Genomic DNA, 19,510 nt, shown 5'->3' on the forward strand with positions numbered 1-19,510 from the left:
GACTGAATATTTCTATGCTACATTTTAATTTTCTGTCTTGGTAAAGCCTATTATGGGCTGGTGCCAGGCAGCCCACGAACCATAAAGCTAACTAGGGCCTTCCTAAAATACCTGTCTTCCTGATAAGGCAGGTGGTCTCTAGCTACATTCTCATGCATAAGAGCAAAAGAAAGTAAACTTAAGAGAAGAAAGAAGAAATAAGCAGAGAAAGGAAGAACACAGGACAACAGAGAGAGAGAGAGAGAGGGAGGGAGCTGGAAGCAGGCCAGGGCAAGATGTGGTGAAGAGGAGGCATCACTCATCGAGGTGTGGGACACTAAGAAATCAGGAAGGGTGAACAAAGTAGCAGTGGGATCTGACAAGACAAAAACTGGTGAAAAAATAAGTGTGGGAACTGGGTAGAAAAGTGTAGTGAAGCTCAGGAAGATAGAGCAGAGAAGAGGAGAGAAGAACAGGAGAGGGCCACTTGGGAGGAATTAGAGCATATTATCCACTCATAAATTCATACAATATAAAATAGCGGTATTTCATTCAGAAAGAATGTTCCACGTGTTTTCCCAAGCAGCAGCCTTCAAAGCCAAGAGAGAAGAAAGAACAGGGGAGAGCAAACAACACAACTGTATGTTTCAAGTTGGCTTCTTATATTTCAGAGATTTTATGTATCTGGCATTAAATATGAAAACATAGAATCATGTCTTTTGTTTGTGCTATGAGGTACAGTTTCCACTGATTAAAGAATTGAATTTAGAAGGAGATGTAGTTCTCTGTCCAAACAGAAAATAGGGGATATGGATTTCTTACATTACACTATTTATCTATCTCCTCTTAAGAAAACAAATACACACATCTACCAGAATCTTCTTGACCATTTATCAGCATTTCTCCCTGTGATACGGATCTAAATGCTGCATTTTTCCTGGGCTTTCTTCCTTTATGTTTCAGCTGGAGAATGACCAAGAATGTAAGATTTATCACAAAATACTTCAATGTGCAAGTTACTTGCACCAGCATATTTTGCGTTGGGTTGGGGTTCTTGGGATTTGGTTTTTTTTGGCATTTTGTAGTTTGTTGGGTTTGGTTTTGTTTTAATTAATTTTTTTAATTACTTGTTAGTTTTTAGTGAAAGCAACTAATTCCAGTTAAGTTGATGTTTTGCATGAAAGTGCATAAAGCCATGCCCAGTGGAACTGCAGGTGTCAGGGGAAGCTTCACTTCATCCTGCCAGCCAGCAGCCTGTTTGCAACTGCTGGTGTTTAACCAGTGCTGACTGGTTGGTGTTGCATCTCCACCACAGCATCCATGCAGCTCAAGTCACTAAAATACCTGGATCTGGCAGCTCCGTGATGATTTCACTCCCAGTCTGCTTGAGCAGCCCTGAGTGTAACCTCGAAAAGGCATGTCTGCAGAGATGGTATTTGCCTTTCTTTTGTAAAAGCAGATAAATAGGGGAGATAGTTACACTGGGGCAAGAAAAAAGGATGTTCCCTTGTCCTGTTCTTCCACGCCTTCAGACTCAAAAATCTCTAAACCTTAGGAAGAGGGTCCCACAGATTTTCAGGAGCAGATGTACATGAGGAAATACAAAAGAAGCAGATAAATACTGAGAAACCTTTTTCTTCCTTTGCTTACTACCTTTTGTTGCTACCTTTGCCTAACGTCAGCAAAGCCTGGTTTAATATTACAACACAAGACAGTGGTCGTAGAGATGCTGTGTAGGTAATGCTTACTGATGACTTCTGGCCAGCAAGCAAAGTGAACTAGTCTGAGCACAAAGAGAATTTTTAGCCTTTTTCTACTGCTGAGGTGTCCTATGTTTCTGCAGTGGCTCTTGGGAATATTCTGCTTAGAAACCAGTCACATAATGATGCCAGAAACAAATGACTTGAGGAGTGTGAAGACTCAAAGAATTAGTAAATGTGTAAACCCACTGGATGGTGGAAATGCAGAACACTTTACTGTCACTTACAAACGATAACAGAAAATTACTGGGTGCAAATGGATCTCTAATTATAGCCCACTCCCCCACAGCTAGCATATTGTCAGCATCATCTTCACAAAACATTTACGCTTTCCCTTAGGGATACCTACTTCTCTTTCGGAAAAAGAAATCGCAATTGCTTGGAATCTAGAACACAGCAAAGTCATAACAGCAGAACAAATTAATCTAATTTAGCAATAAGATTGGTCATTTTTTAAAGGTGAAAATCAGCTTACAGTTTCCATCTGCTCCCATGGAAGTCAAAATATATTTTGACTTTCATAGCTGGGTCTGACAATCACAATCCATAATACAAATGGTAATAACATTTCCTGTGACAAAAAGGTATCTAGAAATACAAGCAAGCATTTATCAGTTCCCTCTCTCACTTCACCAAATGTGGATGTTTAAAGTTAGATACTTCTGCCCAAACCTGCCATAGATGAGCCCTGCAGCATCGAAATGCATTTCCTCTTCTAAAATGTGATTTTAGGTTCCCAACTGCAGGTTCTTGACTTGGAAAACTGGGAACATGTCACTGTCACGCAAATAGAATATTTGGCTTCTTCTCCAAGGCTTGGTGTCTGATTTCTGTGCATAAAGTGAGGCAAGTAGCTTCACAGCTTTTCCCTGCAGCCATTTAGTGGCCTCTCCAAACTGCTACCTGTTTTAAAGTAGCTGGAAGCTGTACATACAGCCACTCCCAGGAAACGGTGAGGAAAAAGTGCTCCACTTTGCTGCAAAAACAGGTACAGAGCTTTATCCTAGGAAGTGCTACTAATCCTCTGCTTCTATCAGCAGTTGGATTTACACACAAACCACAAGACTAAGTGGTGAGGTGAAAGACATAACTCAGGCATATCCTACTCAGCTCCAGCCATAGAAAGTGCCAGTAGAAAAACCTTGGAATTCCTAAGCTGATTTTTTCTTACCAAATCAAGCTTTACAATTTTATTTTTATATTGATTGCCTCTTGCATGCTGAGGTCCTTGAATGAAGGGCATTTTATAAATGTAAATTTGATGGACTGATGCATGTATATTCATGAGAATGTAGCTGGAACGGAGTAGGTTAGTGTTAGTTTACACTCCAATTTTGTCAATAAGAATCAGGAAAAGGAGGGATTAATGGCTCTCTCTTGTAATCTAATCATATCAATGCCATCCCCTAACCTGGACAATGCAAGAACATGTCTATTATGTCAGCCCTGCATTAACAGTGATTTTCCAAATCTACAGTTAACATTTAGAACATGTTGTGTGGGTTCTGGCACTTGTTTCCATCTACCATTTTCTGCAGAAACATTTATGTATAGCAACATGCAAACAATTCAGTGTTCACATCACAGAGGGAATGTACTACGAACATGAAAAGATGGATAAACTACATGACTGAGCTATGGGTAGACAGCAGCTATTCATGGCTGTAAAGAAATATAAAATGAGAAACAGAATTGTAATGCAGCAGGATTCAAGTATGTTTGCTGAGGCAAGGCTAACAGAAAAGTGCATTTATGCCTCTTGCTAAGCCCTATGGTAAGCATGGTAACACCCCCAGCAGCAAAATCTGTGCTGAGGGCCTTCCACAGTACAGAGCTTCTCTGGTGGTCCATCATCAGCACTCACTGTAGGAGCACTGACATACACTGTACATTGATGTTTTATCACCCAGACATCTAACATCTGTCTAAACTTATCTGGAGCAGAGGCACAGTGATAATATGAATGGCTGCTGGCACCCTGACGGTGTTACTGCCCAATGCCTGTGTGGTGGCCCTGCCTCTGATTGCCCCAGTGCTGCCATCAGTGGCAGTAGAACAACAGCAGGAGGTGTCTCAAGCAGTATCATCCCACTACTCAACCTCCAGACTGTCCGTTTTCCTCAGGGCAAGTCCGTTTTTTGGTTGGTTGGGTTTTTTTTAAATTGAACTAGCATTTAACCCAACTTCCCCTGAAGTTCTCTGGTAGGAGAGATCTTTTGGCTCCAGCTAGAGATAATGCTTTGACCACTGTGGAGAGGAAGTGTGCATCGAGCCTGACATCTGTCAGAGCCTGTAGCCCTTCACTTGTCTCTGCCAGGAAATGCAGTCCAATTTCTACGCTCCCGTGGTCTAACTGACAAGCTGATTTCTCAAGCTCCTTCATAACCCTTGATGCTAACATCCTTCTTTCTCAGGGACATTTCTTACAAATCAAAGTGATATTGCAAGTCCCAAAGCTGGCATTGTAAATGTGACAGGGGTTCTTGTTCTGATGTTTTTGGTCCCAGTTTTCACAAAGGCATCAGGGACATGAGTCACAGCAGGCGTTGCTGCTGCTGCTACTACCGTCACCAACGCATAGACCAGAAAATGGCTGGAGTTAAATGACACCACAACCTCAGGCCTCTGAGAACCACTGCCAACTGCACAGCTAGATGAGAATTAATGGAATAGTGGGAAATGAATGTCCATGTGCCTCTAGTATTGTATTATATTACATTAGTGTAAAAATGGCCTGAGTGACCTCATGGAGCACTTGTATGATGAGAACACCCTTGTGAAGCTGCAGCTGTTTTGAACTATTAAACGTTCATAAGCCAGACATGATTTTCCTTGCAATGCTTCTGCTAAATGAGTGGCTACGTATTGCATTAGCATTCCCAGATGCCCTCCCTCGGCTCAAGCAGCCTGGGGGTAAAAAGGCAGGAAGGCTCTGGGATGCACTTCTGCGCCTGAGAACTGCAGTGCAAATCACCCTAATTGTTTGTTAGATGAACAATGATCACTAATTAACATTGTTAAAATGTCATCAATGATCACTAATTAACATTGTTAAAAAATTGTTAACAAAGGAAATTTAACAATATCTTAATTAGGAAGGATTTCTAATTTGTGATATAGAGCATGTTAGACAAACAAGGCACAACTCTCCTTTTGTTTTGCAACTCTGCAGCAGGAGAGATTACACGATATGACACAACACACTCTGTATTTGCCGTTTATCATTCTGCATCCTCGGCACAATTCTGCTATATAATTACGGCCGGGGCTAATTTTACCTGTGTTATTGTTTGCCCTGTAATTTAGAGAGAATGGGCCGTGTTGATGCTATGTGATTTACTCTGGGGCAGTCAATTGGCTTTTTGCCACAGGACTACTGCTCACATGTTACTGCAATGAGGTCCATGCATTGCAAAATGAAAAGAACCTTTTCAGTGTTTTAATTTACTTAATAATACAGTGTAAGTGTAGTGGCTTTCTTCAGGTTTTCTTTTTTGAAATGTAATTTATCCACAGCCACTAACCTTTCAGTGCTGTATTCTACTTCAAAGACACTGTACATTGTTGGAAAAAGTCCCCTTCTATTATATATTACTTAATTATTAAAAAGCGTCTACTCTGTTTTCATAAATTATCTATGTATCAGGGATGTTGGCTTATGAGGAAAGACACACACACCCACATGCATGCAGGCTTGGGGAGGTTACGAAGTTAATTATCGCTGATGGAAATTCAGTAATGAATAAAAAAACCCTGATTTTATTTCACACAGTCCTGGAGTCAGAGAGTGAAAACGTTTTGGGAACTTCCACAGCAAATTATCTTTAAAAGTAGCACAGATAAATTGGCAAGCTCACCTTGGTTATGCTCTGCCTGGCAGAATATTCCAAATATCTGACATCATTCCTGAAGGGAGTGTATTTATTGCATAATGCCAAAGTCTGTCTCTATTGGACTCCTGTTATTGGAACAGGGAATTTGCCTATTCATGCCTATTTTGCTGATATCTTATCTAAACCTCCCCTGACTCAGCTTCATGACATTCCCTTGGATCCTGTCACCGGTCACCACAGAGAAGAGCTCAGTGCCTGCCCCTCTGCTTCCCCTCATGAGGAAGTTGCAGACTACAATGAGGTCTCCCCTCAGTCTCCTCCAGACTAAACAGACCAAGTGACCTCAGCTGCTCCTCGCACGGCTTCCCCTCGAGGCCCTTCACCATCCTCATGGCCCTCCTTTGGACACTCTCTAATAAACTCTCTAATAGTTTCATGTCTTTTTTGCATTGTGGCACCCAAAGCCACAGATAGCACTCAACGTGAGGCCGCCCCAGTGCAGAGCAGAGCGGAACAATTCCCTCCCTTGCCCGGCTCTAATGCTGTGCCTCATGCCCCCCAGAACATGGCTGGCCCTCCTGGCTGCCTAGTCTGACAGCTGGAGCACCTTTCTGAAAAATGACAAATATGGTTTCAAATTGCCCTCAGGTGCAAAGGAAGTCAAGCTTCTGACATTCCCTTTTGCTTTTCTTATACGTGTCAAGTGCTGTGTCTGGGGTCACACCAAAAGTTTCTTGTCCCATGGTTTGTTTTCTGAGTTTGGTTTAGCAAGTAGAGAAAAAAAAAAACCAACAACTTAAAATTCTGTCCAATGTTATTTTTTGTGTTTTAATTCCTTGCTTGCTTGGGGAATAAAACTATCAAAAGTAATTATTCTCAAGATCTTGTCTTGCCTTCCTAAAGTGCTATTGAAAATTCAATAACACTTGTTTTCTTAGGAGTTACATTGTTTGGCTCCAGTTACATAGGGACACTAACTTTGTCCCTTCTCTCCGTGCTTATCGCTCCCTCATGAAACACATTGCCTTAATGCATAAAGCCATTCTGATATTTGTCCTCAGTCAGGTTTTGGAAAAAAGAGCCTGCCTTTTTTAGACCATTGTTAAAGTGGCAGTCTGATGTACTTTGTCTGGAACGTTCAGTTTTTCAAGCTTAGTTGGCCATGTAAGTACTAAAAAGAGTATGTATAGTTGCTTTAATTTGGCCTCTGAAAATAGTTTTAATTTTTTTTGATGTAAAAACTATATAATTTAAAACTCTGATCTTGACTTATCCTGTTTGCCAGCTGCTTATTTTCTTGTTCGGGTGCTACAATTATATTCTGAGATTCTTCTGAGAGGATATTCCAAAATTTTAATTTTACTGTAACTACAAAAAGGGTCCTTCACACACCAGACCACATACTCATTATTTTTATTCCTATCAGGTTCACCACTCCCTTTTATATATCTCAAAATGCTCTACCTGGCTTCCAAAGCTCTCCTGACTCCCTGTGTTACTCTTTTTCACATGCCCCTCATTGTGTTCTGCAGCTGAGACTGTCACCTCTTTGATGATGGTGAAGATACCCATAAGTGTGATGAAGATACCCATCTTTCTAGCTAGATGAGCTGCCTTTACTTAAACAGCACATAAGGTCCTCTTTTTTTTTAAATTTTATTTTATTTTTACACTAAATATTCACACTTTTGCCAAAGAGTAGGTGTGTTGAGTCCTAAGGACTCAGAAGAACGTCCTCCTTGTTCCTCCTTGTGGAAACCATAATCCAGTTTCACTGGCCTATTCATATCTATCCTACCCTGGCTATAGATGTCAAAGCCAGCAGCAAAAAGCAGTTTTGAGAAAATATGCACACTTTTTTTCTCCCTATACCTATGCCTTGGGCTTGATACAGAAATACAGGGAAATTTTACCAAAAAAATGAATAAATTGCTATGTGAAATACACTATTGCAGTATAGTCACTGAAGAGATATTTAGAATATGGTTTTAAATTAGACTTTCCTTCTGCATGTTCAGTTATTATTTTTTATGGTTACCACATCAAATTGAGTTACTTTCTTTCAAAATCCTGTTATATTGTCATTCCAATTCCTGTATGAAACAGATGAAATTTAATGCTGATTCTTAATATGATGCTACACTAACTACAGTATTAACAACACATAAAAGTGCACAGAGGCACCTGTGAACATCATCCTTACTTTCCAGAATTTTTCTATTGAAACCTGAGTGTTTACAGTGGCTACATTATTAGCTTTCTATAAAACACCCTCGCTTTTTTGTTTATATATGAACCCTATAATACTTTACATTTTCAAGATTTTACTTTCCCTTCCCTTATTTTAGTGACCAAAAGTACCCCTGAGCTACATTAGTGTGCTATTTTATACAGCACTGCTAAATCTACAGAATACAGTACACACTGTTCAGGAAATAAATAAAAGATTATTTTTAAAAACAAGTAACTACAGTAGCTTTCAGTTTTCTCCCCTCACGGTCAAATAGGGAAGAGGACAGGAAAAACATGAGATCTTTCTTTCTCCCACAGTGTCAACATTTCCAGAAATTTAAAATAATTATAGTTTACCAGGAAGAGGTGAGTGAGAGTGCTGGGTAAGGGTGGGTTGTGCTGGGATTAGGATCAGCACTCCCCCAACCAGTGCTGATACACACCTTCTTAAGGGAAATCCATAGTAGCAAAGCCACCATTTGCAAACTATTATTTCAACAGGAAGTAAGGGAAATATACTTCAACTCCTTTCACCAAACTCCCTAATGCATCCCATATACATTTATCACCATAGAAATATATTGAAATAAAAGATAGTATGAACACAATGGTTAATTATAAGCCACTGAAGTGACATAAGAATAAATATAGGGCAGTAATAATGTACCTGAAAGAAACATAATGTTATGTGTAATACACATATTGCAGACAGATGGGAGATACCATTAAAACTACTGGGTGCTGATGTAGGATGGCAATAAAGGTTCATCTGGGTCATCATCAGGCACAGATGGTGTAGGAACAGGGAAGAAAAACAGTTTCAGGTGCAACAGGTTGAATTCCACTTAGAACAGGAAAGGCAACTCCAGTGGGTCTGTGGGTTCTTAAGAAAAACTCCATTAAGCTAATTATTTTGTTTGCTTTTTTTGTTCATGTCTTTCTCGATGAACTGCAATAATATTGGTAATCTTTGTATTCAAGCTTCAGTTTATGTTCAGATCTAACACAAAGAGAATTAGCAATAGATCTGGTGTAAGATCAATTTAGAAAGTTTTAAAACTTTTCACTGTCATTCCACATTTGTAGCGCCTTCTCTCTTCGTCTTCTGCTCTTTTTCAGTGGGTTCAGCCTCAGGTAACTCCCTTAAATAGCCATCTCATTTCTTTCATCCAAGACATTCTTTGAGCTACACGATCACCTTCTTCCTCAGACCCTCCAAATCTGCAAGTGCACTCCTTCTGCATGGCTTTCCAAACATCATTGATTGTCCTGCTCGTTATTGAGTCCCACGCAGCAAGAATGTTTTCCAAGACACATCAGATGTTGAAACTCTTCCAAAAACCCGCTTGACTGGTGTCCTGCCTGCCTTGTCCATCACGCCAAGTAGTTGCATCATTTTTTGTCATAAATAAAACATTTTAGAATTAGTAATCACTCCTCGGGCTGGTGCTTGCACAACTGGGGTGGTGGCAAAAATGCAACTTGAGCATGTGGATGCTAATTACATGGGCGAGATAAATGGAGAAGTGTGTTCCTGAGGATCACCAAGGCTTGTAATACTGAAAATGTTGGAAACCACCCTTGCCCTTTTATTTGAGGGCTAGTGAGCACGTGGCCCACGTAGGTCACGTAGGCCTGAAATACCCTCAGGTTTTGTGGGTGGGAGCCAGCAGCATCACCCTAAAATACATAAGCTGGGCTTGTGCTTTGCACCCTTGAGTCCTGGCACTCCTCCCCTGAAGGGATAAAGGTTCTTTGTGGTGTGTTTCCAGAAGAGTCCTCCTTCAGCTCTGTTGACCACCCACTGCTGTTGGTAGCAATGCTGTGTAAATTTCAAATTGCTTCTGCCAAATACTACCAGAGTATAGTGGGAGAGAGCTCTGATTTTTATCCTCCATATGCACTGAGCATATTTTTTTAATCAATGTCTTCCATCAGTTATCTTCCCGGATAAAGCACTTGAATTTTATGCTGGGTTTTAATGAGTCAGTGTTTCAGTTTATTGATCTACGTTAGATTCATCCTCTTTTACGCACAAGCAAGAGATGAAGCAGATTCACCATTTGTCTGTGTTCTTTGCATCTCTACCTTTTTTTCTGAGGATAATAGCCTTCCTGGACTTTATATTGATACATTCCCTTAAGGTTTAAACACACTTTTTCAATGCCCCTGGGCTTTTGGAGACCATAGAAATGTAGAATGGTTTGGGTTGGAAGGAACCTTAAACGTCATCTTGTTCCAACCCCCATGCCATGAGCAGGGACAACTTTCACTAGACCAGGCTGCTCAGAGCCCCATCCAGCCTCACCTTGAACACTTCTAGGGATGGGGCATCCACAACCTCTCTGGGCAGCCTGTGCCAGTCTCTCACCACTCTCATAGTGAAGAATTTCTTCCTGATATCTAATCTAAACCCACCCTCTTTCAGTTTGAAGGCATTATCTCTTGTCCTGTCACTACATGCCTGTGTAAAAAGTACCTCTACAGATCTCCTTCAGGCCCCTTCAATGTAATGTAATGGTGCTCTAAAGTTTCCCTGGAGCCTTTTCTTCTCCAGGCTGAACAACCTCAACTGTCTCAGGCTGTCTTCATAGAAGGGGTGCTCCAGCCCCCTGATCATTCTTGTGGCCCTCCTCTGGAGATGCTCCAGCAGGTCAGTGTCCTTCCTGTGCTGGGGACCCCAGAGGTGGATGCATCACTCCAGATGGGGTCTCAGAGAGGGAGAATCACCTCCCTCAACCTGCTGGCCACACCTCTTTTGATGCAGCTCTGGTTGTGTGCTGGAAGACTGTAAAGTAGAAGAAATCTCCTAGACTGCATGAACACATGACTTGAACTCCTGCAGCTCTGTAAAATTCACAGGTAGCCCACAGTCCATCTTACACTGCAGATGGAGCACACAGTGTGCACTGCCATGCTATTGCAATTATTTGCAATTTCTACTTTTTTTATTGCTTGGTGTTTTTTTTCCCCTAAACCATTACTAAATCCTATTCAATGTTTCTGAGTTTGGTATCAGGGAAGGGAAAAGAGCTTAAAAAATAAATTGTGCAGGTATGAAATTAGCAATGAGGAGACTGTTTTTTGGAAGGATGTCTGTGAGAGTTGTTCAGACAGGAGTGAGGTGCCAGGTTTGCTGAGCACACAGCTCCTGCATGCCATTCAGGTGGGTTGCTGAATGTGCAGGATGATTCAATGAACAAAGAGCAGAGAGCACAAGAGGGAGAGATATGCCTCATTTCCTAGGACACCTGGAAAAATTAGGTTGAGAGCTGGTAGCAAACTGTCCAGTTGTGCTTCCAGATCAACCTTGCTGAGCTGGTGCTGTGTGGCAGAATGAGCTCCCACTGAAATCCTGGAGCTGGGTCACAGCCTTTTGAAATTAAACCCCAAAGGGAGCCTGCTCCCCAGTCTTCTCCCAGTAACAAGAAACAAACCTAAAGGCAAGCCTGTGTGATGGTATCACTTTCCATATTTAATTCACATCCTTTTAAATAAACTAAAACTTGATTTGCAACTGAAAGACAAAAGTGAAGTTTGAAGGAGTGTTGCTACTACTGGAAGAGATACCTGAACTTTTAGAAACTTCCCCACACTCTTCCAAACCAATCATTTTCTGATGATGCAGGAACCTGTCCACTGGGGATAATTTAAAGTGTTTTTTCAGGAAAGAAAACCCAACCAATGTAGCAGCAGAGAAGAAATATTACTTACAAAAATAATATATGTCTTCTGCATTTTACATGTTGAAAAGGTAAATTCCACTTCTGACATTCATCCCAGAGCCACTTTAAAGGCAACCCACAGACTCAACAGGGAGAGAGAAAACACTAAATCATAATTACCTCATAAAAGGGGAGTCTGTTTCTCTGAATGCCTGAGATCTGGTTTTGCTTCACAAAAAATATCATAAATCTATTGTGTTCTACTCACATTTATTTAAGGCCAATTAGTGCTTGTATTAAAAAGAGTAAGAAAGAAAAACAGAAACACCACCTTCCAAACTTTGTTGTTATTCGTCTAGATCTGAAACTCTGATTCTCTGCTCTCATTAAGGAGCTGTTCATTAGAGGACAGCCTGTTCCACAAGAGTTGAGGTCTTACATTAACAGTGAACTATGGAAAATCTTTCCCATTTGGCAGCCCACATTAACATTTCTTCTGCAAAGGGATTTCTTTTAATGCAATCTAGTGCTGTATGTGTTACTGTACAGAAGGAAAAAAAATATTTTTCAGCACAATCTTGACTTGGCTTTAATATCCCACAGGGTGACATCTGACACTGTACTGAGAGGATAACACCTCTCTGGGTAATCTTTCCAACAGAGCTTGAAAATGAGCAGTCTGTGCCATTAATATGGCAAATGTAATTAGCAGAGCAGTATGACTGATCTTTTTTTCTTTTTTTTTAAATCATCATTTCCTAAAGCTATTCCTCTAACTGAAGTTACTCTAGCCAGTGGTGCCAGGGAAAGCTAAACTTGAGTGTGCCCAAATAGGTTGTTGTTTTGAAGCACAGGTAGGGGAGATCAACGGTAATGTAGCTGCCTGTTTTGGACCTGATTTCTTCATAAAGTTAATCATCCAGTCAGTTACCAAGAATTAAAAAAAAAAAAAAATCTAGGTGAAATTAGTCAAGCCACAAAAATGTTTTAAGCCAAGCAGACTTGGTTTTTTTTGCTTTAAGAAACAAAATGAAAGGAGTTTGAGTGGTGTTTCTTTGACAGTAGAGAGCCAAAACTCCAAGGGAAGGGTGCCCATGTTGTATGTTCAGATATGCTGGGACTCTGGTTTTGACTACTTTGGATATAATCACACAATTATCACACTTCTGTTTATTCTGGTTGTGTTGGAAGGGCCCTTCTCTTTGCAGGTGAGCCTGAAGTCAGAGAGACCAGTGGCACAGGCATATCCCATCACACTGTTAGAAGTCATCAGAGATGCCTTCAGGAAGAGCTGGGACCTGCCACTGGCATGTGCCTGAACACAACTGGTCTTCTTAGGCAGGGCTGTGATGGGAAAGGGAATTGGTGAAGAGGATGATTGCTGTTGAAACAAGAAAGACTGGATGTGGCCAGTCACAGAATCACAGAATCATTAAGGTTGAAAAAGACCTCCAAGATCCTGGAGTCCAACCTTTGACTGAACACCAGCATGCCAACTTAACCACAGCAGTAAATGCCACATCCAGTAACTCCTCGGACACTTCCAGAGATGGTGACTCTACCACCTCTCTGGGCAGGCCATGCTTAATCACCCTTCTGGGAGGATAAAGGATTGGCAGCAGCACATCCTGGTATGTTGAAACCACACTGGTTCTGTGCTAATGAGACAGTCCTGTTTCCTTACAAAACACAGGTGCTGGTGGGGAGGTGAGGTGTCCTGCCTCAGATCCTGGGGATTACACTGCTATTCCACAAGCAGTGTAGTTGATTCAAGACTCAGACATTTAGAAGCACAAAGGTATGAATTTAATGTTGAAACACAACTAGTGAGAGATACTGTACTCACCTAGATGAATGCAAAAGCCTTGGCTGAGGAGTAGATTATCACAGCAAAAAGGAAAAGCCTGGTAAATTGTTCATACACTAATTGCTCACTCTTTCCACTGGGAGAAGTGATCATAAATACCTTCTACATTGCAAATACCTAGAGCACAGAGGCTAAGGGAGCAACATCATTAAGACTGTACTGATCATTACACCTGAGCATTGTCCTGCAGGAGTACTAATTTAAGACATCTAGATTGAACATCCTTTTAAAAAAGCTGAGAAAAAGAAAACAGTGGTTGAAAACAGTGGCATACAAGATGTATTTTAAAATGTAGGATGGATTTGGGACTGGCATAATAATAAGGAAGGTTCAGTGTGCCACCGAGAGCAAACAGATAGCAGCGAGCCAAGCCCTTGGCACTTTGGAGTCAAGGGCTGCAGCCTCCTTAGCAGAGTTGCAGCAAAATCTGGTGACTCCAGGGTGGGATCAGCAAGAGTGAGGTCCGAAGGTCTGATGGACTGTTCCCAGGTGCAGAGTCAAGGCAGGTGGTTTCACTGAAGTCCCGCAGGTGGATGGATTTGGATGTAATTTTCCTTATACTTTTGATTTGGTAGGAAAATCTGTTTAACCACTCTGCCTATAAAATTAGTGTATTTCCTGTCACATACAACTTTTAGACAAGCTTTGATGGATTTCCTCATATGTGAGCAAATTTTTAGTCTCATGAAGACAGACTGTACAGCCTTTAATCTCTGATCTTTTGTTATGCAAGCTGTGGTGTCTGCTGATTTCCAGATGAAGGAAAACTGTGTGCTTTGATCCTTGATTATGGCAATTCTAGGTCCCAAAAATTAAGTATAACAATTAGGCTGAAATTAACTTCTATCTCTTTCAAAAATAATTTTTAAAAGTTTGTGCAAAGTTTAATTACCTCAATTCAGCAGTAACACAATAAAGCAAGTTACATTTAAGCTGCAGTAAATGCCATATTCTTATTTTTCTTCCTTTATCGCTCCTTAAAAGGGTGCAGCAGAGAGGAAAAACTCTTATCATTTTTCTCAGGAACAATATAAATCTTTATCTGTCAATGTTTTAATGTTTATCAGTTAATTATAGATCTTTATCCACATAATCTTTATCAATTAAGCATTCCAAATGCAAAAAGTATTAGCACATATTCAAATTGCCACACATTAATATGTAACCCCTCCCAAAAGATAAATTTTTAACATTTTCATTTAAAGAAAAATTATCAAACACCATCAATATCATATTTGCTGTGATTAAAGTCCTTGGTTTGCAACAGCCAAGGGATTACCAGCAGTCTTAGAGCTGCCATCCTGGCACTGAAGGCATGCAGAGGGGTAGAGAGGGTGAGGAGGAAGAAGGGTGAAGAGCAAAGGAAGTATCCATTTGTGAGGAAAGAAAATAGCATCATCAGATAAAAGAAAAAAGGCTGTGCAAATACATACTTAGCACCAGAGAAAAAAAAATAAATGCTTTGCTGTATTCAGCCTCTGTCAGAGGAGTGACAGAACAGTGAGTAATTAGTTAATGAGCTTAAGGAAAATGTACCAAACAACTAACAAATAATAATTCTAAGAAATATACCAAATTAATGTTGACCTGCCCTGATCATTAAGATGCAGGTGAGAAGAAACTGAGACTGCCTACATCCATATGCATAATATTTCCTTCAGAAGGCCCTGCACAGGAAAAATGCCATCAAGTTATTTTCTAGGCAGGTACCTGCCTGCAGATAGGGCACAGTGTTTGTATGTTCTACAAAAACATAAACAACCCCAGATAAAGATCACAGGATCATAATTCAGGGTGATGGAATCTAGAAGACGCCTGGTCTAACCCCATGCTCAATCGTGGCCATCAGTGGGATCAGACCAGTTTGCTCAGGGCTTTGTCCAATCTGGCCTTGAGAACTTCTGAAGATGGAGACTGCATAGCCTCTGTGAGCAAGCTCTTCCACTGCTTGGCTGTCCTCAGGGAAAAGGATGCTCCCTTAGGATGCAAGATCTTCAGGCTACTGGTGTTTTTTAAGTGCCTGGCAAAACAGTGTCCTTGTGTACACTCAGGATCTACCACATCCACAGTAAACCAAGGCAGAATGCCAGTGATGATGGCAGAAATGTCCACTGATAACACTATTCTGCTGTGGAGCTGAGCCCTCATCCTCTTTGCAGGGGCAGGAAAAAGCGATGGAGTCTTGTTTGCCTGGAAGTTTTGAGTGTGAGAACAAGGGCTTGGAGTCCCCAGCACAGCTCCAGCACCTCTCCTGCTGTTTGTCTTTTGGCACACTCATCACACTCACTGTGCACACTGGCTCCATGCTCACTCACTCCCAGCTGTGGCATCACGCTGCACCCTGGTCCCTCACACTGAACCCTTGTTCCTTTACCTGCTTTTGGAGGACAATCCAGAGGGAAATATGCTTCTGCCATCCCAGTGGATACAAGAATTGGCTTAAGTACCAAGAAGTAAGAGCTCAGTAATGCTCACTTGGCGGCTCATGTTGTGGGCAACCAACACTTAATGATAACAACAACTAATTATTTCACTGCTGATCACAGCATAAGCCTTCTGAAAGCCTTATCCATTGAAACTGAGTTTCTTAAGAACTAGAGGATGATGCTACCCCCACTGGTACATGGCTGTTATCTCTGATAGGTTTTCCAGAATTGTGCTTACCTCAAATGATTTCAAGCAATTAAGTTCCACAAGTTGTCTTATAATGATAAGTTCTTCCAGAATTAAATTGATTTTTCTATCACATCAGTTCCTAGGGGTCATAATCAGGAGAGATAACTATTCCTCCAGGCACCACACAACTTCCAAGAGTTATCCTCTCTGGAGAGCTGTGTGATCCACACCTTTGTGTATTTTAACTAACAAACAGCCATGCTAGAGACCATGCAAAAAGGGCCAGGTTCTGAGCAGGTTCATCCAGCGCAGTTGCAAACCCAGTACCACACTTTCCTTGATCCAGCAGCGTGACTAACACATAGAGTGTCTTCATTTACCGAGGGAGGACCCATCTGTACTAACACAGACACAAGAATTACAAGCTGCTGGAGTACAATGCACCGATGTAATTAGCCCACTTGTAGCTGGCCCCTTGGTTTAACTAATTGCTCTCAGTTATACCCACTGGCCCCAAGCAGTTCCCCCAGAAGGAAGCAGCCACTGGGGCAGATCCTGACCTGCCGTGTGCATCCCAGGCGAGTGGCAGCACCGTGCCCTCCCACTCCTCTGTGGGGTCGTGGGAGCAAGTGTCCCAGCCTCTGGCCCCCTTGTCCCCTCCCAGCTGAGCTGATCCAGCAGGCATCCTTCCTCATTCCCATGTGAGGCTGACAGATCGGGCACTCTGCCAGCATCTGAGACACAATTACGGTCACACATGCTGGAAGTTGAGAGAAAATGTGTGGGATTTATTTTATTTTTTGGGGGGGAAGAGAGGCAGGAGAAGGACTGGAAGGCTTTTAAGCAGTCAAGGCCTCTGACAAAACAGGATTGAAAGCTATGCACCGTATTTCATATAATTCAAGGCTGGACCGCATGCATGTGTTATTAGTTCTCAAAACCATTGTGTATGGCTATTTCTCCATCCTCAGCGAGCTTTTCTGACTGGGAGGCCAAAGGAATAGTTGGTACCAAGCCAAAGCAGTTTAGGAATTTTTCCTGAAGGAGGGAGGAAGAAATGTGAAGCAGAAAGCAAGGGCTCTTTAAGGGCACAAGAGCCTCTTCTAATGTTTCCTAAACTTTCTGGTATCTTCCCCTCAAAATTCAAAATTCTTCCCCTCCTTCCAGTTCAGGGACAATTAACATAGGGACAAAGTGGTCTGTGTCCCAGCAGTGCCTGACTCTCACCTTCTGGAGCAGCCATCACCCAGCAACAGGACTGCAGCAGCCAGGGATGCTCTGACAGATTCCTGGGGTCCTCACGGAGCAGCAGAAATAAGCTACCACAGCTTTGACAGATGTCTTACACTCATCTCTTCAGCTTAGGAGGGAGGTGAGGGAGGAGGAAAAACAAGGAGGAGGAGAGCTGAAAGCTTTACAAAGACTATTCAAACAGGGGCTGCTTTTTTTTTTTTTTTTTTTAACAGGGCAAGAAATTAAGTGGGGAAAATACTTTAAATCAAAACGTTTATAAATGTATAGCTTCACTTTAACCACAGCTTTACTTCTCTGTCTGTCTCACACCATGTTTCCATTATTGTCAGGAGAATGAACTGCATGCATGCCAAATCAGGTCATTCACAAATATAGAACGAACGTCTGTCATTACAGATTTACCACTCCAACAATGGCATATCCCTTCTGTCTATAAAAATCCTGGTCCATTAGCAGGGCAAGCTCTCTGCATGTCAGCCCTTTAACACTCCATGCACCTCAACAAACTGGACGTACAGCATTCCTTCAGAATGCCAGCCTGTGCATTTGCTCCAAAACAATGACAGGACGTGTGGGTGATGTCCATCAATTCAGCAACAAAGCCAAATTTATTCATGCAAAAATTCACAGCACGCTGAATCCTGAGTGAGCTCTGCACAGATTCAGGGTAAGACCCAAACCCACAGCGACCATCACCCTCTCACCTTCTTTGGAGATGATGTAAAGTGGCTGATGCACAGAGAGAACCATGTCTCCAAGTGTGACATCTACATATCTTTTGAATCCCTCCAGGGATGGTGACTCAACCACTTCCCTGGGCGGCCTGTTTCAATGCTTGACAACCCTTTCAGGGAAGAAATTTCTCCTAATATCCAATTCAAACTTCCCTTGATGTAACCTGAGGCCACAGTCACCTCAGTTCCACTGCAGAGTGAAGGAGAGCCCAGGTCTCCAGACTGCCAGGTCTCTGCTTTAGCTTTGACTGCCTCAAGTGGTGCCAGTCATCCCAAAGGTTAGGTGCTTCCCCTATTCAGCTTCAAGAGGAACCTGTGCTGCCTAAATATTCTCTCACAACGTGCTTTGCCATCATGGAGAATTTCAAAATTACCCTAAACCAACAACATCTGGGAATTCTTTAAAACAAAGCATTGCCTCAGTGCAAAGCCTGATTTTTCATTGTGGAACCCTGTCCATTTTATGCTGGACAAAGCAAACCGTTCATATGGGGAACTTAAACAAGGAGAGATGAGGCTGATTTCCAGACCTCTCAGGAACTAACCCTAAGTCCTGCTGAAATGCCCAAAGATATATTCATATTCCAATATCAAGATTAATGCCCAGATGACTAAACTGGCCTCTCCCCTCTGGTCACATCAGCTTCTCACAGTGACGCCCCAACTAATTTCTCACAGTGTAGAGTATCTGATTTCCATTTTGGACCAACAAATATTCTTTTGACAAGTACCCTACCCCAGTTAGATAAAACAAATAAATAAATACGAACAAAACCAGAAAATACATTGCTTTTCCAGGAAATTGGTAGCACATTTGAATCTGTGGTGTGGAGATAGTGCTGTTCATCCTACAATGCAGCTAGTCTGAAATCCAAATTTTAACTTGAAAATCTCCACGGATTTATTTGCCATCATGGGGAGCAATTAGGCTTTCTCCAGTGGACAAAGCATCACTGTGAGATTGTCACAAAAGCTAGAAGCCACATTTCAAAGAGAACAGCGGATAAAGCACCTGTTTAAGGCACTGCAGTTAAACCTTTGTGGATTTGTAGTTTTATTTTAGAGCTTCAAGGGATTTTTCATTTTTAAAAGGAAAAGAAGAAAGCAAGAAGCCCAGGCGAAGTATGCATTTACTGACAACAATGAAGTTGACAAAGTACAATGCTATAGCTAAAGCTAAGCCTCTCTACAAATCACTTATAATCTAATAGGCAGATGTGCAGAATACAGAAGGGGAAGGGGTGGGCAGAGCACTCAAGAACTTACTCAAGTTTGTTCCATTTCCTGAGGAAATCACAGGAGAATGTGACTCTTTAGTGAGGATTAAAAGGGAACGAACAGTAGCATGGCAACTAAGGAGGGAGGCAAATACTGCACATGGAGTCAGCATTACAGAAAAAGGCAAGGGGAAGGCAAATAGCCATGGTGTTGTCTGGGTAGCAATACCATGTATGGCCATGCGTGACAGAGCCCAAAGAAAGCCTTTGGGTTTCTTCCACCCCTTTCCTTCTCTTCTGCCAGGAATTATTAATGTGGTTGCTCTCATGGCTGTCCAGCAGTTCCTCAAGCT

Source organism: Aphelocoma coerulescens, chromosome 2, assembly GCF_041296385.1.
Source record: "Aphelocoma coerulescens isolate FSJ_1873_10779 chromosome 2, UR_Acoe_1.0, whole genome shotgun sequence".
In the NCBI taxonomy this organism is placed as follows: Eukaryota; Metazoa; Chordata; class Aves; order Passeriformes; family Corvidae; genus Aphelocoma; species Aphelocoma coerulescens.